Source organism: Lissotriton helveticus, chromosome 6 (assembly GCF_964261635.1).
Source record: "Lissotriton helveticus chromosome 6, aLisHel1.1, whole genome shotgun sequence".
Lineage (NCBI taxonomy): Eukaryota > Metazoa > Chordata > Amphibia > Caudata > Salamandridae > Lissotriton > Lissotriton helveticus.
In genome coordinates, this window is record NC_136067.1 from 316327368 (window position 1) to 316350543 (window position 23176).

A 23176-nucleotide genomic window follows, 5' to 3' on the forward strand; every position below is an offset into this window, starting at 1 on the left:
TGTTAAGAAGCAAGGTGAGGGAGATGAGAAAGCGTACCGCTTCATCATCGACCTGCGAGAAGTCAACAAAGTGGTAGTGCCACAGTACCCCGTAGTCTCAGACATCACCACCATTCTGACCCTCATCCCGTCCACTGCCACCACCTTCACCGTTATCGATCTCAAAAATGCATTTTTCTCTATCCCCATCCATCCAGACAGCCGCTACCTCTTCGGCTTCACATTAAGAAACCGTTCGTACCGATTTTGTAGAGCTCCCCAGGGCTACACTGAAAGTCCCAGCATCTACAGCCAGGCCCTCAAAAGGCAGCTGGACACCGTCCAGCTACCAGATGGAGTGGTGTTGATCCAATATGTCGATGATATCCTTTTGGCGGCCGACACCACTCCTCTTGCAATCACAGCCACCATCCAACTCTTGCACTTTCTTGCGGAGAATGGCCACAAAGTCTCCAAAAAGAAACTGCAGTTCTGCCAACCTCAAGTGACTTACCTAGGCCATCTCCTGTCCAAAGAAGGGAGGAAACTCACACCCGACCGAATCCAGACCATCCTAGACACCCCCATCCCGAAAACACAGAAGCAAGTCCGTTCATTGGTGGGCCTTACCTCTTTTTGCCGACAATGGTTACCAAATTTCAGTCTCGTCATTAAACCCCTACTTTCCCTGTTGGCCAAAGATGTTCCCTTCCCACTCCCTTGGACCCCCGTATGCCAAGCGTCCTTTAAGGAGCTGCGGGATGCCCTTTGCTCGGCACCCGTCCTAGGAACGCCAGATTACTCCAAGCCCTTCTCTCTCTTCACTCACGAAAGGGGGGGATGCGCATTGTCTGTTCTAACCCAGCCCATCGGCTCCAAACAACGCCCTTGTGCCTACTTCTCTGCCTCTCTCGACCCAGTCGCCAGAGCTTTACCTGCCTGCCTTCGAGCAGTAGCCGCCGCTGCTGTCTCTATCCGTCAGAGTGAGGGAATTGTACTTTCAAACTCTCTCACGGTGTTAGTACCCCACGCAGTTGACACCCTTTTGAACCAGACCAAGACTCAACACCTGACTAGTGCACGACTGACGGGGTACGAATTGACTCTACTTGCACCCCATATCACTCTTAGGAGATGCACGACTTTGAATCCTGCTACACTGTTGCCCTTGCCTGAAAATGACCCCGATGTGCCCCCTATACACGACTGTGTGACCCTCACGGACGAACAGACCAGAAGTAGAATTGACCTTAGAGACACTGCTTTTACAGACCCTGATGGAGAACTATGGGTAGACGGTTCTTGTATCAAACTCCCAGACGGCACCACCTCAGCTGCCTATGCGGTGACGACAGCCCGAACAGTAGTTGAAACAGCCCGTATCACGCAACGATCCGCACAGGCAGCAGAGCTAATTGCCCTCACACGAGCATGCATCATAGCAGCAGGAACCACGGCGAACATTTACACGGACAGCCAGTATGCCTTCGGGGTGGTTCACCATTTTGGGCTCTTGTGGAGGGAAAGGGGATTCCTGACGTCCCACGGCACACCCATTCTCCATGGAGATCTAGTCTCCGCCCTGATTGAAGCAGTTCTCCTCCCCAAGCGATTAGCAGTGATCAAATGTCAGGCACACAAGAAGGTGACAGACTTAGTTGGACAAGGAAATGCACTAGCCGACATCACTGCCCGAACCACAGCTGAGAATAGGACGACGACACGCATGTACGTGACCAGGTCACAAGCAGAAAAATGGACTGACGCTAGGGAAACGATTAGGGACATCCAGTCGGCCAGCACACCTGACGAACTGACTGAGTGGGCACGGGTGGGTTTAAAGGACGACGAAGGCTGCTGGCGGACGAAGGACACAAACAAGTGGTTACTGCCTGACTCATACTTGATCCCCATACTGACTATGGCACACTCCCCTGCACACATAGGTTCTGCCCCCATGATTGAACTCATTTCCAAAGTCTGGCACAACAACAAAATCCCCAACTCAGCCAAACGCCTGGTCCAGCAATGCCTTATCTGCCTACAACACAACCCCGGGAAAGGAACTGTGGTACCCCGGGGAGGGTTTGGGACCCCCGACCACCCCTTTGAAGTCCTTCAGATGGATTACATCCAGCTGGAGAGATGCCAAGGCTTGAAGTATGTACTAGTCATTGTATGCGCCTTCAGCAAATGGGTGGAAGCCTATCCAACCCGTGATAACACTGCCATGACTACTGCCAAAGTACTACTGAAAGAGTTTTTCCCTCGCTACGGCCTTTGCCGAATTTTATGGAGCGACAATGGCCCCCACTTCATAGCTGAAGTTATCCAACTAATCCTGAAGGGGCTGGGAGTAAAACAAAGGTTCCATGCGGTCTTCCATCCCCAATCCGCTGGCCTAGTTGAGCGACACAATGCTACACTGAAACTGAAACTGTCAAAGATAGTGGCCACCACAGGACTCAAGTGGCCAGATGCCCTCCCACTGGCACTGCTATCGATGCGCTCCACTCCCACTAAGCACCACTTGACCCCCTACGAGGTGGTGTTTGGGCGACCAATGAACCTCTGGACTGCCCCCAAACCAACCTCCATTCACGATGTCCCCGACGTCCTGTTGTCAGATTATTTGTGCAAATTAACTAAAACGTTGTCTGTCATTCATCAACAGGTGCAGCAGGCCATCCCCGATGCTTCCAGGGGCCCCGGTCACGATATCCAACCGGGAGATTATGTTCTAGTCCGGAACTTTCAACGAGCGAAGAGTCTGGAACCCCGGTGGACGGGCCCCTGGCAAGTACTGATCACCACTCGGACGGCTCTTCGAGTGGAGGGAAAGAGGCACTGGCTGCACGGCCATCACTGTAAGAAGGTCTCCTTGACCCTGGCCACGACAGAAAACGTCGCCACCCAAGAAGAGCTCCTGAACAAAGACCGACCATCACTGAACTGCTATCCTGATACAGAGGCACTTGAACTTGCAAAATTCTCTAATCCCACTGTGCCATCCCGGGAAGGGTATTTCCTGCGTCGAAAGGGGGGAGCTTCGCCTAAGTAGACCACAGACTAAGTTAAAATCTCAGAACGGTGACCTAAAGCAACCAAGGGTCACCTGGAGAGAAGCTAAACAAAGTCTGTGGTTCTGCCCACTACCGAGCACCTTGAAGATGAAGATGATGGAAGCGCCAGACAAGAAGATGATGGAAGCGCCAGACAAGAAGATGATGGACCCAACCGGAAATACCCACTGCAGGAACCCAAAGACTGACAATTTGCACAAATCAAAGACAATCGCCTACTTCATCCTTTTCCTCTTTTGCCTCCTCCTCATGACTTCCTTCTGGATCTTGGAGGACAGCACGCCCGCTCATCAGATATTGCTGGCCACTGTACAGCCAACCACCATCAAAGAGCATCATTTGACCCCCCTTTCGCCTCAGCTCCGAGAGAGGCGTAGGGAGTTCTGGAACAATTCCTTCGTGCAAATGCTGCACCAGCACAACCTTGCTACGAATGCCACGAACTGCTGGATCTGCGGGTTGCTCCCGCATGCAACTGAACACTCCATACCTTTCATCCCTTCTCCTTTCTCAGTTCATGGCTCCTGCCTCGCCTGGTTGATCCTCTTGCAGGAGAGCCACAAGGACAACGCCGCTTCTGGTCAGACAATGTCACACTTCTACTATGGGTTCTGGCTGAACAAAACAGGAAGAACGTCTGCCCCCATTTGTCCTGCGGCCTCAGGTTCCGCCTTCCTTACGAACATCCCTGCCAAAGAAAGAGTCGAAGTGCTCCATAATCCAGCCAGACACACCTTCTCCCACCTGCGGAAGCAAACGGCTGCCACCCTGACCGTGGCCATGTCCGTCATCAATGTCACAGGACTCGTGTGTCTCCAAGGCCAGGGAACGCAGTTGGTGGGTCACAGTTCCTGCCGCATCACCAGAACATTGGTCTCAGTTGATCCCCCTTCCTTTGTTGCTTCTCCGAATATGTACTTTGTTTGTGGCACCAAAGCTTACACCTGGCTCCCGAAAGGTTGGAGGGGTACGTGCTACATCGCCTTCATTCTTCCTCCCACGTATGTGGCCTCAGCCTACCATCACCGGCAAAAGCGCGCCGATGACGTTGAACAAGCCGACTCCACCGGAGCACAGTTCCTGGATGCAGCAAAGGGACTTGTTCCTCTGTGGGGACCAATGGCAAACAGCCGCGCTATCCGACACCTAACTCAGGCAGTAGAAACAACCATCAACATCACGGCTGGCATCCTTGCTAACAACACGGCTGAGCTTCAGGCAGTCCGCCTGGTGGCTCTCCAAAACCGCCTTGTTCTAGATGTGATTCTGGCCGACCGTGGAGGTGCATGCCGCATCATCGGCTCCAGTTGTTGCACCTACGTGCCAGATAACTCACCTTCAGTCTACAAAGCAATTGAACACCTCCATAGACTATCCTCAGAGGTTCACCAAGAGCAAGAAGGATGGTCGCTTGGGAGCTGGTTTTGGGACACTTTGAAGGACTGGGGATGGAGATTGTTTACATTTATACTGATACCAGTCGTGGTACTGTGTGGGTGCTGCTTAGGTATTCAATGTCTGCCACCTTTGTGTTCACTCATTTCTAACTGTGTGTGCCCTAAGACTTTGGACTTCAGAACTGAGCACATGAGTCCCCTCTATGAGGTAGAAATACGTGGTCTTATGGGGATAGATCCGAATTGACAAACTGGCGAGACATGTTAAAAGGGAGGACTGTGGAATTTTAGTTCGTGAACTGAACATCATCTGCGCCATCTTGTCCATTTCTCAGACTCACGTATGAACATACACGACAGCCATTTTAGGTACCATGATCTCCCTGTTCACGATCGATCATCAGCGCACTTCCCTGACCCTGCAAGCCTCCCCCATGCACCCTGACTGCCTCCGCTCTCACATGTACAAGTCATGACCTCTCCTTCCACATGACTCTGTCTCTGGGAATCATACCCCGCGCCTGACCAACACCTCCTTTCCTTCCATGAATACCCCTCTTTTGATAAAAACCCTCCCTCTACGCTCGATTATCCACACTGATCCTTTTCTTTCATGAATACCTCTCCTTTGATGACCCCTTCCTCTGAGCCCGATTGTCTGTACGAACCGCTGGTCATCCCTTGGCCTGAGGATACAGTTTATTGCCCACTACTGTATGCACTCGACCCTTTTCAAAGGAGCTACTATTGATCATGGCCTCCCCACCCCTTGAGATTCGATCAGGCGCACACATTCCAAAGGAATCGGCGAAACACTCAGCTGAGTGATAGCCCCCTCCTGTTGTATGGGGGGTGAGGACCTCTACTGTAGCCACGTGTTGGAAAGAGCCGGAACTGGAGGAGGGGGGGGGGGGTACCGGGGATGTCATCTGTCGCTACCTTACAATGTCTTTATTGTAATAAAGAAAGGTCTCATTCATAAAGCAGTGTATAAAAGGTCGGGCCTCAGAGAGGCTTTCAGAGAGCACCTCGAGACGATACCTTGTTGTCCGATCTGATGTGTTCTGCTCCGTCGGAATAAAACGTGTTTCCTGTCTTCCTGTCTCCAGCGCCTGCCTCTTTATTTTGATAATCTTCATAAGGTATTAGAGGCGTTTAACGCCGGGCAAAATTACTTAAGAAACATCGACTAAATCACCTGACCATTTTGCTGATCTTCCTCAGTCTCCGATATCTCACAATTATTAATTGAACTTGGGCTAAATGGAGACCCCTTGAGTGTGGGGGGGCCCTTGAAGGCCTGGAGGACCCCTGCGCCAAAGGGGCAGCAGGAATCTGCATGACACCCCTGTGCCGAGAGTGAGAGACAAAGATAGAAACAGAAAGAAAAGCAAGGGATGGGAAGGGTGGCATGGGACAGGGAATCAAGGGAAGAAAAGAGATTAGATGACATGGACTCTACACAGAGACAAATGTAAGAGAGTATAAGAAAGAAAGAGGGCAATTAAAAAACACGATGGGAAAGAATGATGGAGAAAAGCGAGACGTCCAGAGATGGCTTGAAAGAAGGAGAGAGGGAGGTGAAATTTGTAATGTGAGCCATTCATGCATAATTGCATTGATGACTTAAAAATAGCACCAACTAAAATGTTACTTCTAAAAATAAAAAAATCTGATCATTTACAAGATAAAATAGTTTACAAGACACACACTTACCTCCCCCTCCCCCCAAACTCCCTGTGTTAACTCGGATGAGATGAGTTTTAAAGCTTGTGAAAGAAGAAGACAAATGAGCAATGTTCAGCTATAGCAGCTGCCTTCCTAGGGCGCAGCTAGCAGTGTGCCGATAAATTATTTCTTCATCTGGCAGAGTGAAACTCCGTGTATTGTACAGGGAATCTGCCGGGACGCGCACAACTGGTAAGCCTCACTTCCCAACATGTCAGCACATTTTGTCAACACTTATTATTATCCAACCAGAAACACGCTAGTTATTTCTAACGCATGGAGCGACTTCAATATTTTATTCAAATTCATAAGAGACTGGCCAATAACTCGTACATCTTTCCCTTGCTGTGCAACGAGGATGGTGTGATTTATTGCAATCAAAGATTAACTACAGCAGCACCGCTTTTGTCTGGGACAACGGCTGCTGGGGCACTCTGACCGCTTTGAATACACGAGCACAAGTGTATGCTATGTATTTTTTTGCGATAGGTCAGCAAGTCGCCATTTCGTGAAATTGCATTATTTCGAAACACTAGATAAAAACATATTTTGACTTCTCAAGGAAACAAATTAAAACAATGCATTCTGCTATTTATGCTGGAATGAAAGGGTACTGTCCTTTAGCCTCTATTATTTTTGTAACATTCACCTTCATAACGTTCCATGACCCATGACCTTTTCAGTGCTTTGTTTGCTGCTGTGGATACTGCATCTCCTCTTCCATAGTATAGCAGTATTTTATGACTCATGAAATGCATTTTAATTGCTAAGCCCGCTGTGTGCCCACAGAGGTTGTGGCTCAAAACTACCACAACCATGTTAAATAAACACAATTAAAAGTATCTTAGATGGTTTTTATAGATTTTCACTAAGAAAGTAGGCAGGCGCAGTGGTGTGCCCTAAGGGAGAATATTCGATAAAATAAAGCTAAAATAGTTACACACAATAATAGACACATTACTTATTTAGTTTAGAAGCTGGCGACAAAAAGGGGGAATGATTAAAAAAAACACACAATCCATCCTCGACCAAAGTAAAACGATGGCCCTGATCCTCCTCGACCTCTCAGCAGCTTTCGAAACAGTATCACATCACACCCTGATCCGAAGACCTCACAATATCAAAATCCAAGGAGATGCCCTCAAGTGGATCGCCTCCTTCCTCAGTGGCAGAACACGGAGAATCCACCTCCTGCCCTTCACCTCGGAACCTAAGAATAACATATGCGGCGTCCCTCAAGGTTCATCCGTCAGCCCGATCCTCTTCAACAACTACATGACTCCCCTGGCCAATGTGGTAAGATCATATGGACTCAATATTATATCCTACTTCGACGATACCCAGCTCATCATCTCCTTATCAGAAGACCCATCTCCAACACTGACAAACTTCTGCAGATATATGATGAACATTGCTAAATGGATGAGGAACAACTGGCTACAATTCAACACAGAAAAGCCAGAAGTGTTGGTCTTTGGAAACACATTTGCATGGAATGATGCCTGGTGGCCCCCCGAACTAGGACCAGCACAAATGCCGACCGACCATGCCCGCAACCTCAGTATCATTCTGGACAGCAAGCTCACCATGAAAAAAGAAAGCAATGCAGTCTCATCCAGCTGCTTCCTCACACTCCACAAGATTTTCATATGGCCCTGGTCACCCGCCAACTGGACAAAGGCAATGTACTTTATGCAGAGATCACCTCACACCTCCTCAAGAGACTGCAGGCGATACAGAATGCAACAGCCAAACTCATCCTAAACCTTCCCAAGCGGTTCCACATCACCCCCACCTCAAGAAGCTCCACTGGCTCTCCATTCCCACATCTGCTGCAGCAATAGTGGAGGACGCTCCTTCTCCTACCTCGGGCAAAGTCCTGGAATGACCTACCTCTTCACCTACGGACCTCATCCTCTCTACTAGAATTGAGAAAAGGACTTATGACCTGGATGTTTGACTTACCCTCTGCAGCAGTATTCTCAGTGCCTGGATAACCCCAATGGTGATCAGGAGTGCTTTACAAGTCTAGATTAATTGATTGATTGATTTAAACATTTCAGGCATAAAAGCATAACAAAGCAGTGGCAGAGCCAATAGGTCTGGCTTCGATTTTGAGTTCTGGTTAAAACAATAAGGAGTCTGCTGCACTGAAATAGCAAAACAAAACAATTACTGCTTTCTCTATGCATCTATAAGATGAAGATTTTAAAGTCTAATGATTCAGTGTACTTTTTGGATGTAATATAGCCCCTTAAGCATTGCATTGCAAAGCAATGTCTTCATAGGAGGAGGAATGATACAACAAACAGCCAATAGCATGAGAAGAGAGTTTAAAGGCTTGGTAACAATAGGTCTTTCAGATGGCTATGTTGCCTAGCCAAAGCTAAAAAGGACTGATATACAGATTTAAAAATTAGGAATTACTGGTGAAAAATAGATACTGATGGGCTCAGAATAGAGTAACCATCCTTCGAACAACCAAATTGGGACAAAGTAATACAAAATATTAGCCACAATGTCGTAGGATTGAAAATGTTAAAGATGGTTAGGTACTAGGTGATGCAGGACCATTTTAGCAAACATAAAATATTGTTTAGCATGAACTATGCAACAGAAGCTCAATCAGTAAGTGGCCAATTGGCTTGACAGCTTCATAGTGGAGGAAGCATCTATACAGCAACAGGCTTACACTCCTGAGGCACAAATGAACTAGAACTATTATGGGACAACAAAGAATGGTGACATACCATCAATGTGCTGAGTTTGCAACAGAGTAATTCAAGAAAGGCGGGGGAGGGGTAAATAACACCAAATCACCTGGGCTGGATGGGACTGGCTTCAGCCAGGAGCCCATTGGCACAACCGAGCGGGAACAACACTGAATAACGACGTGAGATCTTATGTATATAACATCATGGAAAGCTATTTGAACTCTTGATTCATGCATTATTAATAAAGAAGGTGCCGTGTTGATCAAGTTCTAGAAACTGCAGGGTAAGACAGAAAGTGGTACATTACCAATAATACAATTGTTTTGGTAATTGCATATTAACAGACACATATGCCAACTTGCACTCTCTCATTTTTAAGGGCTCTTCATTCTACACCTTGCCCTTGTGACTACCTCTAGGTGGATTACGAACTGAAATTATAAGATAAAAACCTCACTGTACATCATAACAGTGGCGGTCACGGAATAAAAGGATTCTGAAAAAGAAAGATGTTAAATATGTGTATGACTGCTTGTATAATTTCCAGAGACATAGAAACATAAAGGAAAATGTAGAAATATTTATTGTTCGGCACTTCAAATAAATAATTTTAACCAGTTTCGCAATTTCGGATTCTGCCAGGTTTGAAATAAAAATTATGTAATTCATTGTTAAAAAGAACCATAGATTATAGTCAATCCCCAAAGTTTACCGCTCATGTCTTTTTTGTGAGTTAGTGGAGAGAATTTGCATTTGTTTGAAGAAAAAATCTCCGAGTTTGTGAGCAAATGTCGACTTTTTTTGTGAAAACCTCTCACTGCTCCCCACTACAGGGAGGTGAAATTGATGGGCTCTCAACAGTATCGTGTTTACGTGCAGTCAAACCCAATGTGGAATGTCGCTCTCGGTAATGCTCCAGTTCTCAAACAACTTCTTCTCAGTTGTGCTTTCAGCTATCACTGCTGTTTTGCATTCTGTATACAGGAAAATGGGCCTTCTAGACTGGCCACAGCCATCATGGTCAGTGTTAGACCTGGCACCATTGGCGTGGGTCTCCCTTCCATTTTTGCTGTTGCCTCATGTATTTTTGCTGGTGTTAGATGCGTTGGGCACTGTGCCACTGCTGTACAGTGCCACAGTGCAAGTGCTCCCTATTGTAAATGAATGTATTAATCAGTGGTTCCATGTTTGGCTATTTGGTTTACTTGTCAGACCCTAGTCTAGTGCACTGAGTGTGCCCAGGGCATGTAAATCCAAATGCTGCTGGTGGTCTTGCAGCACTGGTTGTGCCAACCACAGAAGCAGCCTTGTAAAATGTGTCTAAGGTCTGCCATTGCAGAGCCTGCATGCAGTCTGGTACTGTCATGCTGACTGGGCAAGTGCACCCACTTCCCAGTCCCTAGACCTTCCCTTTTCTTCATATCAGTCACCCCTATGGTAGGCCCAAGGTTAGGGTGCATTGTAAGTATAAGGTAGGACAAGCCCTGGCTGCAGCCCCCACACCCTTAGCCCTAAAACGTACCCCGTCCCTGCCCTTGAAATTACCACTACCTCTTCCCCCGCCCTGAGCCCTAAAACCCTGCCCCGCTCAAAAAAATACCAGTCCCCCCACCCTGAGCCACAACACTGACCCCCATCTCTATAAACAACCCCCCACCTTGCCCCAGCACTTAAAACTACCCTGACCCTCCCCCCAATCTGAACCCTAAAACCCTGCTCCCTTTCAAAAAAACTACATAGATTCCCCCTGCCTGAACTCTAAAACCCCACCACTAACAACTACACCCCCAAACCCAACCCCAGCCCCACTTATCTGTCTGCTTCGGAGCTTCCTGTTTTGACGCTTCCTGTTCTTCTCCCTGCGCATGCGGACACTAAACCGCTATCTGCCTTAACCACGCATATCCATGGTTAAGGCAGATGTGGGGTTAAGGCAAGCGTTCTTATGCTTGCAGGGAAGCGGCACGTGTGGCTCAGCCCACATTGTAAAGGTCATTTCCCTTTTTATACAGCTTTATTCGCCTAGTGAGGCACAAAAGTGTATTATTGGATGGGCAGCTTGTTACATTGGTGGGTAGCACTTGGTTGGAAGTGAGGTCTATGTTTGAAGTGTGTTGGTGTCATGTGTGAGTGAACACAGTGTTGTTCTAATTCTGCCTTTGTTAGAACAGTGGCCTAGTTCCCTAGTGGAGCAATTAAAATTGGCCACCACCCCGCTGTTGAGTAGTACTCAAATAGCCATATCTTGGGTGCAGTGGACACTATGACACTTGCTACACTATTGATTGCTACATTCCTGATGTTGCAGCATTTAATAGTTTGGTTGGGGGAAGAGGAGTAAGCTATACAGCACACATAGGGGTATATTTACAAGCCCCTGTCGCCACAATAACGTCACTTTTTCCGACGTTCCTGTGGTGATACTGGCTTTGACTAATTTAACAGGCAGTGTGAAGCCTCTTCACATGGCTTAATGATGCCTTGAAAATAAGGCACCGTTTCACGCTATACTTAGCGTGAAAGGGGAGGGCAATGGGTGTTGCGGTGGACATCCTTTGCCCAGTCCAAACCAGTTCTGAAGCACTCTGTTTACCAGACGTCTCCTTTCCTTTCACAGTGCAGGGCAGAGACATCAGCCGCTCTCCAGGAGGTGGAGCCAGCATTGTGGAAGGCAGGCACAGCCCTATTCAAGGTTCAGGGGCAATTCCTCCCTCCCATCTAGATGCAGATCTCTCTATTCACCACTGGGCTGACTCATCCTGTCTTTTGGAATCCCCATGTCCTGTCACTCACAAAACCAGACAAAGGAATACACAACCTAGCAGAGGCAGGCTTAAAAGGTTAGGCAAGCAAATACCTACTTTCTAAAAGTGGTATTTCCAAACACAGAATATTAAAATAAACTTTACTAAAAGATGTATTCCATTATTCTGAGTTCAGGCATACTAAACTCGAATTTCTACCATGTTCTTTGAGACAGTTAGGATTATAAAATGTAACAATTCTAACAGCCCATTCTGGCCTATGGAGAACAGGTAGCCTTGCAATAGCGAAAAACGAAAATGTCTGTAATTCACTATTAGGACATGCCACACACATCAGGGCTTGTCCTACCTTATACTTACAATGCACCCTGCCCTTGGGCCTACCATAGGGGTGACTGATATGAAGAAAAGGGAAGGTTTAGGGACTGGGAAGTGGGTGCACTTGCCCAGTCAGCATGACAGTACCAGACTGCACGCAGGCTCTGCAATGGCAGACCTTAGACACATTTTACAAGGCTGCTTCTGTGGGTGGCACAACCAGTGCTGCAGGCCCACCAGCAGCATTTGGATTACACGCCCTGGCACACTCAGTGCAATAGACTAGGGTCTGACAAGTAAACCAAAATAGCCAAACATGGAATCACTAATCCATACCTCAATTTACAATAGGGAGCACTTGTACTGTGACACTGAATAGCAGTGGCATAGTGCCCAAAGCATCTAAAAACACATGAGGCAACAGCAAAAATAGAAGGGAGACCCACGCTAATGGTGCCAGGTCTAACAAAGGGCATGCATGGTAAAGGAATGTGTGGCTAAAATACATTTGTTGTTGCAACCGCGTTGTAGAGAGTTCAGCCATGCGTGCTTCTGTTATACAACTGAATAAAAATGCATATACACTTATAGTTAATGTTGTTTATGACTGATATCCAGAGTCACCACTGCTATTGTAGTGGAATCTGAAAACCAAGTTATTCCAATTACGTACTTGATGTTGCCGCGGCAACAATGCCAATCAGTCAAGGTTTACTCTAAATGATGCTGGGGATTCTAAATTCAAGTACAGCATGACTGATGCACATAACACTAAATAAACTAAATGTCCAATCAGTGCCCTCCACTCAAAACACTGCACTGATTTTCTGCTGCACACAGTGCATTTTAAATGTATCAGTATTGCTCATCACACAGTTTATAGGATGTTCCTCACTTTTAGATATGTCGTTTACAGTTTCACTAAGCGGAAAAAGGGTTGTTCTATATTTTATGTGTTAGCGTATTTATTTTTAATGTTGTTTATTTATTTAGGATTTATAATGCACGCAGCTGCCTCAGCGACGAGGCGTCCCAGCGCAACCAGAAACACCATGAGACCAGGACCGGACAGTGAAGCAGCAACAGTTAGACTACCTGCGGAGGAAAGAGCCAGGTTTTTAAGGCTTTTCGAAATGCCAGATGGTTCGGCATAGCTCTCATGGTGAGAGGGAGCGAGTTCCAGAGTTTCGCGGCCAAATAACCGAAGGAGCTACCACCAGCCCTCGCTCTCCAGACGCGTGAAACACAGACCAGCGCAAGGTCAGCAGATCGAAGCGAGCGCCCCGGCACATAGTACTCCAACAAGTGGAGTAGCCCTGGTGGGGCCTGTAGTGTCAAGATCTTATGGGAATAACAAAGTGCCTTAAACTCAATACACCGGTCAACAGGCAGCCAGTGGAGCCTAGGAAGCACATGTGCAACCGGGTGAGATCTAGGTAATGCAACCAAAAGCCGAGCCGCCGCATTCTGAACCCTCTGAAGGCGTTTAAAACTGGCCTTGTTGGCGCCCAGGTAAAGACAGTTGGCGTAGTCCAGTCTGGACATGATGGATACCTGGATGATAGTCTGACGTACTTTAGGGGGAAAGAAGCCGAGCAGTGGTCTGAGGCCACGCAGTAGCCCAAAGTAGGTCCCAGCGACGGCTTTCGTCTGTTTATCAAAAGTCAGGTCACTGTCGAACCACACACCCAGATTTTTCACTGCCTCTTTAGGGCGGGGGGCGGGCTTGAGGCGGTCCAGCCAGCACTGCTCCAACCAAAGCTCTCGGTCCTTGCCAAAGAGGAGAATCTCAGACTGCTGACGTTCAACCGTAAACAGTTAGCCGCCATCCAGTCTGAGATAGCCAAGAGGTCGTCCTTAAACTTACCCATGTTGGTATTGCACTTCTTTGAGAAAGCAAACACCAGTTGGGTATCGTCGGTGTAAGACACCAGGGACAGCCCCTGCTCTTAGCCACCTCCGTCAAGGGTCTGACATACAAGTTGAACAAAAGAGGCCTCAAAACGTAGCCCTGAGGGACTCCCCGCTGCAGAGCAGCCTCCCGAGAGTGGTATGGAGGAAAAAAACCCTGAAAGGACCTGTCTTCAAGAAAGGCCTGATACCAGGCCAATGCCACATCTATCACCCCCACTTCCTTGTGGTGTTTCAGAAGAATTTCCTGGGAAACAGTGTAGAAGGCGGCACTTAGGTCCGAAAGGACCAGTGCAGCAGAGTCCCCAACATCCAGACTGCCCCGGATGGTTTCTAACACAGACAGTAGAGCAGACTCTGCCGAGACTGGAAACCATGCTGATTTGTGGCAAGAATACATTCTGCTCAAGGAACTTAGCCAAGGCAAAATTCACATGGGATTCCACCTGCTTGGCCAGGAAGGGGAGCTGGTCGATAAATCCCTGGATCACCCGGGTCCAATGCGGGCTTTTTTAGTAATGGGGCCACTTTAGCATGCTTCGATGCCCGAGGAACAGAAGCTGAGCTCGAGGACAGATTAGCCAGATCGAGACTCACAGGAGAAATTAAGGAGTGTAGCTGGCGGAAAAGGGTGGGTGGCATAGGGTCCGCCGGGAAGCCAGATCTGATTTTAGAACACAAAGCCTCATATCCCAAAAGAGTCAAAGGAGGGAAAGAGGACAGACTGACTACCTCCGGGTTATCTACCATATCTGGCACCCCTGCATCCAAAAGGGATGTCATCGTTGGTAGGCCCCTGTGGATCTGGTCCACTTTATTCAAAAAGTACTGCACGAGTTCATCAAATTGATGGTTAGAGCTGATGGAAGAAGCCCTCTTGGATCCCGCGCTCTTCATGTCATTATGCAGGGAGAAAATAGTCTTGGCAGGGTTGGAACTGGCTAAGATTTTGTTGGCCACAAAGTCAGCACGAGCTCTGCGAATGCACTTGTGGTAGTGTTTGATAGCTGCCCGATTCTCTATCTTTGCAGACGTCTCATTTGAGCGTCGCCATGCTCACTCTAGCTGCTTGCAGCCCTTTTTCGCCAGCGTAAGTGACTCAGAAAACCAAGGATTGGAAGTCCCTCTCCCCTTGCCCCCTCGTTCAGCTGGAATACAACTGTCCAAACCAGCTGTCAGCCATTCCTGTAAGCACAGATTGGCCGCCTCTGCATCACGTGGAAGCTGAGGCCAATGTTCAGTTAACCAGCTCGAAAAAAGGTCCGGATCCAATTTATGCCAAGGACGTTTGAGCACTCGAACTGGGCGGGACTCTTCCGATTTGCCCTGTAATTGCAGAGCAAATTGGACCAGGAAGTGGTCGGTCCAAACCTGCGGGACCGGTGAATGGACCGTTAAAGAACTTAAGTTGGAGAAGATAGGGTCCAACAGGTGGACCGCCACGTGAGTGCCCTCAGCGACGTGCTGCATTAGCTGGAAGGCCTCTAAATCAGCCGGAAAGCAAGCAATCTCGGCTTTGCCCCCATTCTCCAAGTGGAGGTTAAGGTCCCCCAAGATGGTGAAATTCATCGACTTGCTAACCAATGGCCCAACCACACTTAGTAAGTTGTCCCTGAACAAGCTGGACGGTCCTGGGGGCCTATAGATTAGCAGGCCAGTTATAGTGGAATTGTGATTGAGCTGGATTTTAAATACAGCGCTTTCACAGCCCGCAATGTTTTCCTTACACAGGCTGAGAGAATAGACTTCCTTGGCAATCACTGCAATGCCTCCCCCTCTGCCCCCCTCTCTATTAATTGCCGTTAGCACATACCCCTGCGGTAACGCTAACAAGACTCTGCCACGGAGTCTTGTTTAAGCCAGGTCTCGGTGAGGAAGAGGGCGTCGGGGGACTCGTCGACTAAAAGATCGAACATCTCTGCATGGGTTTTGCCAACGAGCGACAATTCAAGCTCAGGAACCTGTATACAGAGTGGCCAGCTGGACAAGGGGCTCTCTCCAAAGAAAACAGCTTAAATGGACAGAGTTGACAATGGAAGGAGGACTCATTGAAAACCCAAGGTGGTGAGGGACAATTAAATCTCAAGGAGACAAGCTCATCCCGTGAGTACCTGATGGATTTTGAAGGAGCAGATGAAGTGGTCCTGGCGGCTGGTGGTGGCCCGGCGCGGACGGGCGCAGATGGGCTTGCCTTTGGCGTGCCTTCGGCGCGCCAGCGGTGCGCCCGCTGCGTGCGTCCGCTGCGCGGGCGCAGCTGTGCCTGCATTAGTAGGCTCGGGACCAGAACGACTACCCCGCTGACCTCACACTCCCACCCAATATGGCGGAGCTTTCAGCCAACCCAGGAGAGCTGCAAGGGAATGCCTAACCCGCCACCCATGACGCAAGAGTGCCTCCCGCAGTTCCCCGCAAGTCCCACAAGTTACAGGTGAGCACTGTTAGTCATAAAAGCAGCGCACAGAAGGATACAAAGTTCCCCGGGGGAGGGGGGGGGGGGAATTTTTACTTGAGTGGAGAGAAGTTCAAGCAGAGTAAGCCGTCAAGGAACTAAGAAGTTCCTCTGTCGGAATTAGAGAGCCTCACACACCCAGGGCGTTTAGGTGTGGAACACACCCTGACCGTAGGGTGTCCAGTGTCATCATTGGCTCACTGCTCCTCGTCAGACCGGCGCTGCAATGTCTGACGGGGTGCCTGAAAAAAAAAAAAAAAAAATCATAAAAGCAGCAAACTTTTAAAAAACAGCGATAAGCTAAAAACAGGAATAATGCGTGAAACAGCGTCTACACTCCCAGCTCAAGCCTCAGGAGTCTGTTGTAGTATGTTTTTGTCCTCTGTCCTGACAACGGCCAGTACAAAGGGAACCATGGTGACCCTGTGCTCAAATTATCAATGCACAAGACAGCACACTGCAGTACACCACAACGTAACATAACTACATGAAATTCTTACGTTGGAAATCCAGATCCTTTAATGTCCTAGTTGGATCTCGGTAGATGCTCCTACTGATTATAGCTGAATGGCACTGTGAGCCCCTCTGTTTTACATTCCCTGCTCCCTTGGTGATGCCAGGGCTGTACCCAATGTACATACAAGTTGGTAACGCAATTGAATGCCATTGATCGGTGTATTATAATATTTGAGCCTCAGAGTGACATTTTCTTGGTGAAATGGATGCCTTTTTGATTCACTAAATACCACCCCAGTGTTTCATTCAAACCTTATTTTCCCTTGTCCAACTCTCTGCTCCTGCCATTGGTTGAGGTCAACATTACCTGTGTGCAGTACAGTGCTGGAGCAGAGGGCTCAGGTCAATGTCCCATTTTACTGCAATACTCTACATCACGGGTACTCATAGGCCCGGCAAGCCTTCCGTGGCGGCCTGCGCACCATGAGACATCGTACCCGTGTTTAAAAAAAAATAATTCCACGAGTGTCTGCAAACACTGCCGTTTTTAGAGACACTCTGAGAGACTCTGCTGCTCTGTGGTGGGGGGTGATTCATTCCAGGAGGCCAGAGTGGGGCTGCAGGGGCGCTAAAAGGTGAACAAAGCCCCATTCACATGCAAATGGTCTTTTTAAAGACCTGTGAAGTGCTTGGGTGGGGCTGTGTGTCTGTGCACGCTGGGGAAGCTGTCTCAGCCCGGTGACAAACATGCAGGGTGAGATGACAGAGGGAGGAAGAGGGACAGAGACAGAGGGAGAGGGAGGGAAAGGGAGACCGAGACATGGAGACAGAGAAAGGGAGTCAGACAGAGGGAGGAGGGCGACAGAAGGAGGGAGACGGGGGAGGGAGACAGAGTGAGGGAAGGGAGTGAGGGAAGGGAGTGAGGGAAGGGAGTTAGGGAAGGGGAGTGAGGGAAGGGGAGTGGGGGAAGGGGAGTGAGGAAAGGGGAGTGGGGGAAGGGAGTGAGGGAAGCGAGGGAGAGAGTTAGGGAAGGGGAGTGAGGAAAGGGGAGTGAGGGAGGGAGTGAGGGAAGGGGAGTGAGGAAAGTGGAGTGAGGGAAGGGGAGTGAGGGAAGGGGAGTGAGGGAAGGAAGTGAGGGAAGGGAGTGAGGGAAGGGGAGGGAGGGAAGGGGAGTGAAGGAAGGGGAGTGAGGGAGGGAGAGGGGGAAGTGGGGGAAGAGGGGCAAGGGGAGTGAGGGTGAGGGTGAGGGTGAGGGAAGGAGCGTGAGGATGAGGGAGGGAAGGAGAGGAAAGGAGAGGGAAGGAGAGGGAGGGAGAGTGAGAGAGAGGGAGGGAGAAGGAAGGAGAGGGAGGGAGAGGGAAGGAGAGAGGGAGAGGGAGGGAGACAGTCAGAGTGAGTGAGACAGAGGGAGACAGGGAGGGAGAGAGGGAGATAGAGGGATGGAGGGAGGGAGGGAGGCAGATATATATATATATATATATTCACTGAAAAAACCATAGGTTATAGACCATATATAGTTAGGAATTAGCATTTACAAAACCTTGAAAATTCACTGAAAAAACCATAGGTTATAGACCATATATAGTTAGGAATTAGCATTTAAAAAACCTTATTTTACTCACACAAAACCATTGAAATTACATATATAGTTAGTTGCACTAACTATATATCGCGCACCTGCAATCCACTGCTGATGATGTCACATATTACATCATTCATGACATGGTCAGTGACATCACTGATGACATCACTGATGACATCTCAAATGACATCACTGATGACATCACTGATGACATCTCATTTGACATCAATGACCACATCACTGATGATATCATTCATATGACAATACAATGCATCTCCTCACATTTTAATATAACCTCTGTTTCACCCAGTGTTAAATACAGAATATAATTTTTGAAACCATTGACACACCAATACTAGTTACTACATACGCACTCACTGATTCCTACGTCTACACACACCTTCACTCATTCACCCATACTATCATTCATACATACAATCACTCATCTTTACAACACTATCATATGCACTCATACACCTATACAGACACTCACAGTCTGCCACTCATCCATGGAGTTACTCACACACCTAGTCAGTCCTGTAAAGAATCAATGACACTTCCATTTTCTTGTCTATACAGTTAAACATAGAGCACCTTACATTTTCAAACATATACTAACACATACTTACCTTGTTATACAATCATTGATACAAGTACACATTGATCTGCACAGAGTCACACACCTCCCAGCCAGCCACACACACACTCAGTCTCCCATACAAATACTTGGACAATCAATCAGTAACCCATATAGTTAATTATATAGCTACTGATCAAAACATGCAGCAGTTTACAGAACAACAGACATAATGATGCACAAATTAAGACACTTTAGTCACTAACCCATGCACTCAGTGAGACACATTTAATCACTCACTCATGCATTCAGTCATGCACCTACTAAATCCTTTGTCCAGACACTTATACTTCCACTCATTCTTCAATATGTAAGACACATTTTAACTTTACAGAAACATACAGTCACTGGATGTTGTCATCAGTGATGTCATCAGTGATGTCATTTGAGATGTCATCAGTGATGTCATCAGTGATGTCACTGACCATGTCATGAATGATGTAATATGTGACATCATCAGCAGTGGATTGCAGGTGCGCGATATATAGTTAGTGCAACTAACTATATATGTAATTTCAATGGTTTTGTGTGAGTAAAATAAGGTTTTTTAAATGCTAATTCCTAACTATATATGGTCTATAACCTATGGTTTTTTCAGTGAATTTTCAAGGTTTTGTAAATGCTAATTCCTAACTATATATGGTCTATAACCTATGGTTTTTTCAGTGAATTTCAATGGTTTTTTAATAGCAAATATCATAAGCTGTCGAATGTCAAGTACGTGGTAAGTGAAAACATTTTCGTGTTTATGCACACTGATCTGCTTTGAATGGTGCCCCCCCCCCTCATTTCTATTAGGAGTACTCTCTCTTTGCAGATAGTGAAAGGTAGTTAACGCAGGCCTTTGCCCCCGTTGTAATCCGTCGTGCCTGCTTCTCTCTCCATTTGATTGATTGTTATCCAAGTATTTACTGTTTTAGAATTAGTTCTCTTTGGTTCATTCTCTATTTACAAACAAACACAGAGTCGCAATACTCTGTTTAGTCTTTGCAGATAACGAAAAATCGTGTAAAAAAAAAGAAAAGGAATCGAGCAAAATCAGTAGGCCACTAATGGGATCTCTTTTTGACCTCGCTAAAATAGAAACATTAGGAACAACCCCTCATGACAAATACAAAACTAGTGAGATGAACTGAACTCCACACAATGATGGCTGCAAAACAGCTCGGCTCCGCCACCCACCCCGCCCAAAATAACGATAAAGAGCGGCTGCCATGATTGGTTGCGGAATGGCCACGACGGAGCTACGAAATGATGCTGCTCTCATGCTAACCCCAGCTTCAGTCTGAAACATCCAGAAACACTGTAGACTACCAATTCGATCAGTTCCGGTAGCGCCCCAATGTAACCCGGTAGAGAAGAACTAGCCCTCCCCTCTTTCACTGATGGTTCTTGTTGCCTGTCCCTTCTGTTCTCATTTAACAGAACTATTTAGCCTGCTGAAAGGGGTTGTGTTCCGACCGCTGGTTGGTGGAGACATTTTGACTATATTCTGGACCTGCGTTGTCGCGTAATGCGTCATATGACGCGCCGCGTTAGCGCATCCGGAAGTCATCCGGGGCGCGCAGCGCGTAACGTAAGCATAACAAGTCATGTGACTTGTTAATAAAACTTTTCATTGGTTCATTTTACTTTTCTTATTGTAATGATGAAAGGCTTGCTCATATGACCTAAAAATTACGCTTTTCATTACTTCCGAACATTATTTTTTCTTAAATATATGTTATAATGTTCCAGGCTAATGTACTTTCCCGGAAATTTTACAACTGTCCTGCAAGTAAAATATATTCTTTTTTCGAGAAAAAGAGCGTTTCTTCGTCCCATGATGGAGCCGTTGAGCAAAAGAGGGTCGACCTGCTGTCTTAGTCGCCGATACGCCTGAATATGAGATTCTTATCGATCACTTTATGTTGCAGGAATAGAAAACACAACAGCCCTTGACCATTTATCTTTACTGCGTTCCTTCGTATTATACCTTTTACCCTTCATGTAATTGGTCTGCTTTATTTCACTTGCCTTTTAATGATTCTAAAACAGTGACTATTATTACAAACTTTACCAATGTATATACTACTACCATGTTTTCTTTTAAAAACCTTTATTGTGAAAATTTCATTATACAAATACGAGCCTATAACCACGTGGGCCGGCCACGGAGCAAACTGTAATCGTATGTGATGAGTAGACATTTACACTGTAGAGGAACGTAACGGGCGGGCCATTAGGTTGCAAGAACTAAGGTGTCTAACAGTTATGGAATCGGTGGACGTACATTTTATAATTAAAATACGACAGGGCCAGTTACAATAAAATTATCTAGATATACATTTGCGGGCAAGTACCATGGGTGACGTTAATTCGAACTTTCAACAGTACAGTAATCAATAACACATCAGAACTTAATATCAATAGGGATGTCGAAATATTCAATCAATTCTCGTCCCCGCCCGCCATGTGCTTCAAAACTGCATACGTATCTCGTGATTTCAAGGTTCTGCAACCAGTACACAACAAGGAGTTACGAGTCCCATTTATTCCGGCGCCATTTTGGGCGAGGACGGGCAGGTCCAGGATATAGTCAAAATGTCTCTACCAACCATCGACTATGATGATGTTCATATGCTGTATTTATTAGAGTAACACTCATCTGCCCACATGAAATTAATTTACCACAATCTAAACATGTCATTTTAATCTTTCCAAAGTTCTTCTAAATATTTGGGACCGTTTCCCTTGCCTCTGAAGCTCTCAGTGCCACTTCTTTGATGAATGTACTAGCAGGTCAGGGGTTCTCCTCCAAATCTCTCTTTTATGCAGCACTATAATTAATTGGTGCCACCTCTCCATATGACGATGCATGGTATAGTTACCACAACTATATATTTTTTCGTTTCCTCTGGAGAGTTCATCGTGGCAGATGAAGCGTGTAACATACCGGGCATTTACCTTTTTTTGCATGTACAGGAAAGGAAAAAAAAATCGAGCGTTCGAGTTCTTAGGTGTCCCAGGGCCATTTTAGTGGACCAGGCCCAAATCCAAAGAACAGCTATCTCACAGGCTAATGGGGCGACCCACGCCGAGTTTCAGCATTGTAGGATGACCACACAAGTACAGCAACTTGCTAGACATCACCTCGGTGCCATCCGGATCTCGGCGCCCCACTGCAGATGAAGTGCCTCTCAACTATGAAACCACCAGAAAACGCTTGAGTCAGCTTTGTGTGAAGCCGCCATTTTGATTCAATCAATAGCGTCCCCCTGCACACATTCAGGGACCTGGTCGTGTCTTCAGGTCAAACGAATTTGGGACAAGATGCAGAAAGGAAAAGGAAAAAAGTTCCGCCGGACCCCGGGAGGTGGCCGCCTATGTCATGGGCGATCTTAGGCCACACCAGGGCAATAGTGAAGCTGCAGCAGGTGCAAATAAGCTTCAGACAGTGTTACAAGCGCTGCTCAGAACTCTCAACTATGACACCACCTCGGTGCCATCCGGATCTTGGCGCCTTGTGCTGGTTCCGGCCTATTCACACATCGGTCCGCTACTGACGCCACCTCACAGGCCAACGGGGCACCCCACGCCGACTTTCGGCGCAGCATTGTAGGATGGCCACACCAGTGCGGCAAATTGCTGGACACCACCTCGGTGCCATCCAGATCTCGGCGCGTTGTGCTGCCTTCGGCCTATTCGCCACAAGTGCGCACGCAACTCAGCTGCATAGCGAGTGAAACACCAAGGGGCGCCCCACTGCAGCCGAGGAACCTCCATCTTGGGGGCGACGCACAGCATCACATTGCTTTCCAATGCAGTCAGATCCTCAAACAGCCCCCACTGACTGACGCGAACTCACAGGCCAACGGGGCGCCCCACGCCGACTTTCGGCGCAGCATTGTAGGATGGCCACACCAGTGCGGCAAGTTGCTGGACACCACCTCGGTGCCATCCGGATCTTGGCGCCCCACTGCAGATGAAGTGCCTCTCAACTATGAAACCACCACTGTGACATCCGGATCTTGGCGCGTTGTGCTGCCTTCGGCCTATTCGCACATCGGTCCGCTACTGACGCCATCTCACAGGCTAATGGGGCGACCCACGCCGAGTTTCAGCATTGTAGGATGACCACACCAACTTGCTAGACATCACCTCGGTGCCATCCGAAT

The 23176-nt window shown here is 47.5% G+C and overlaps 1 protein-coding gene across 1 annotated transcript in view; it reads right to left on the bottom strand.

Moving 5' to 3' along the window:
* The window catches only part of VSNL1 (visinin like 1), a 553262-nt gene that overhangs the window by 435233 nt on the left and 94853 nt on the right, over nt 1-23176 (bottom strand). The window lies entirely within an intron of this gene.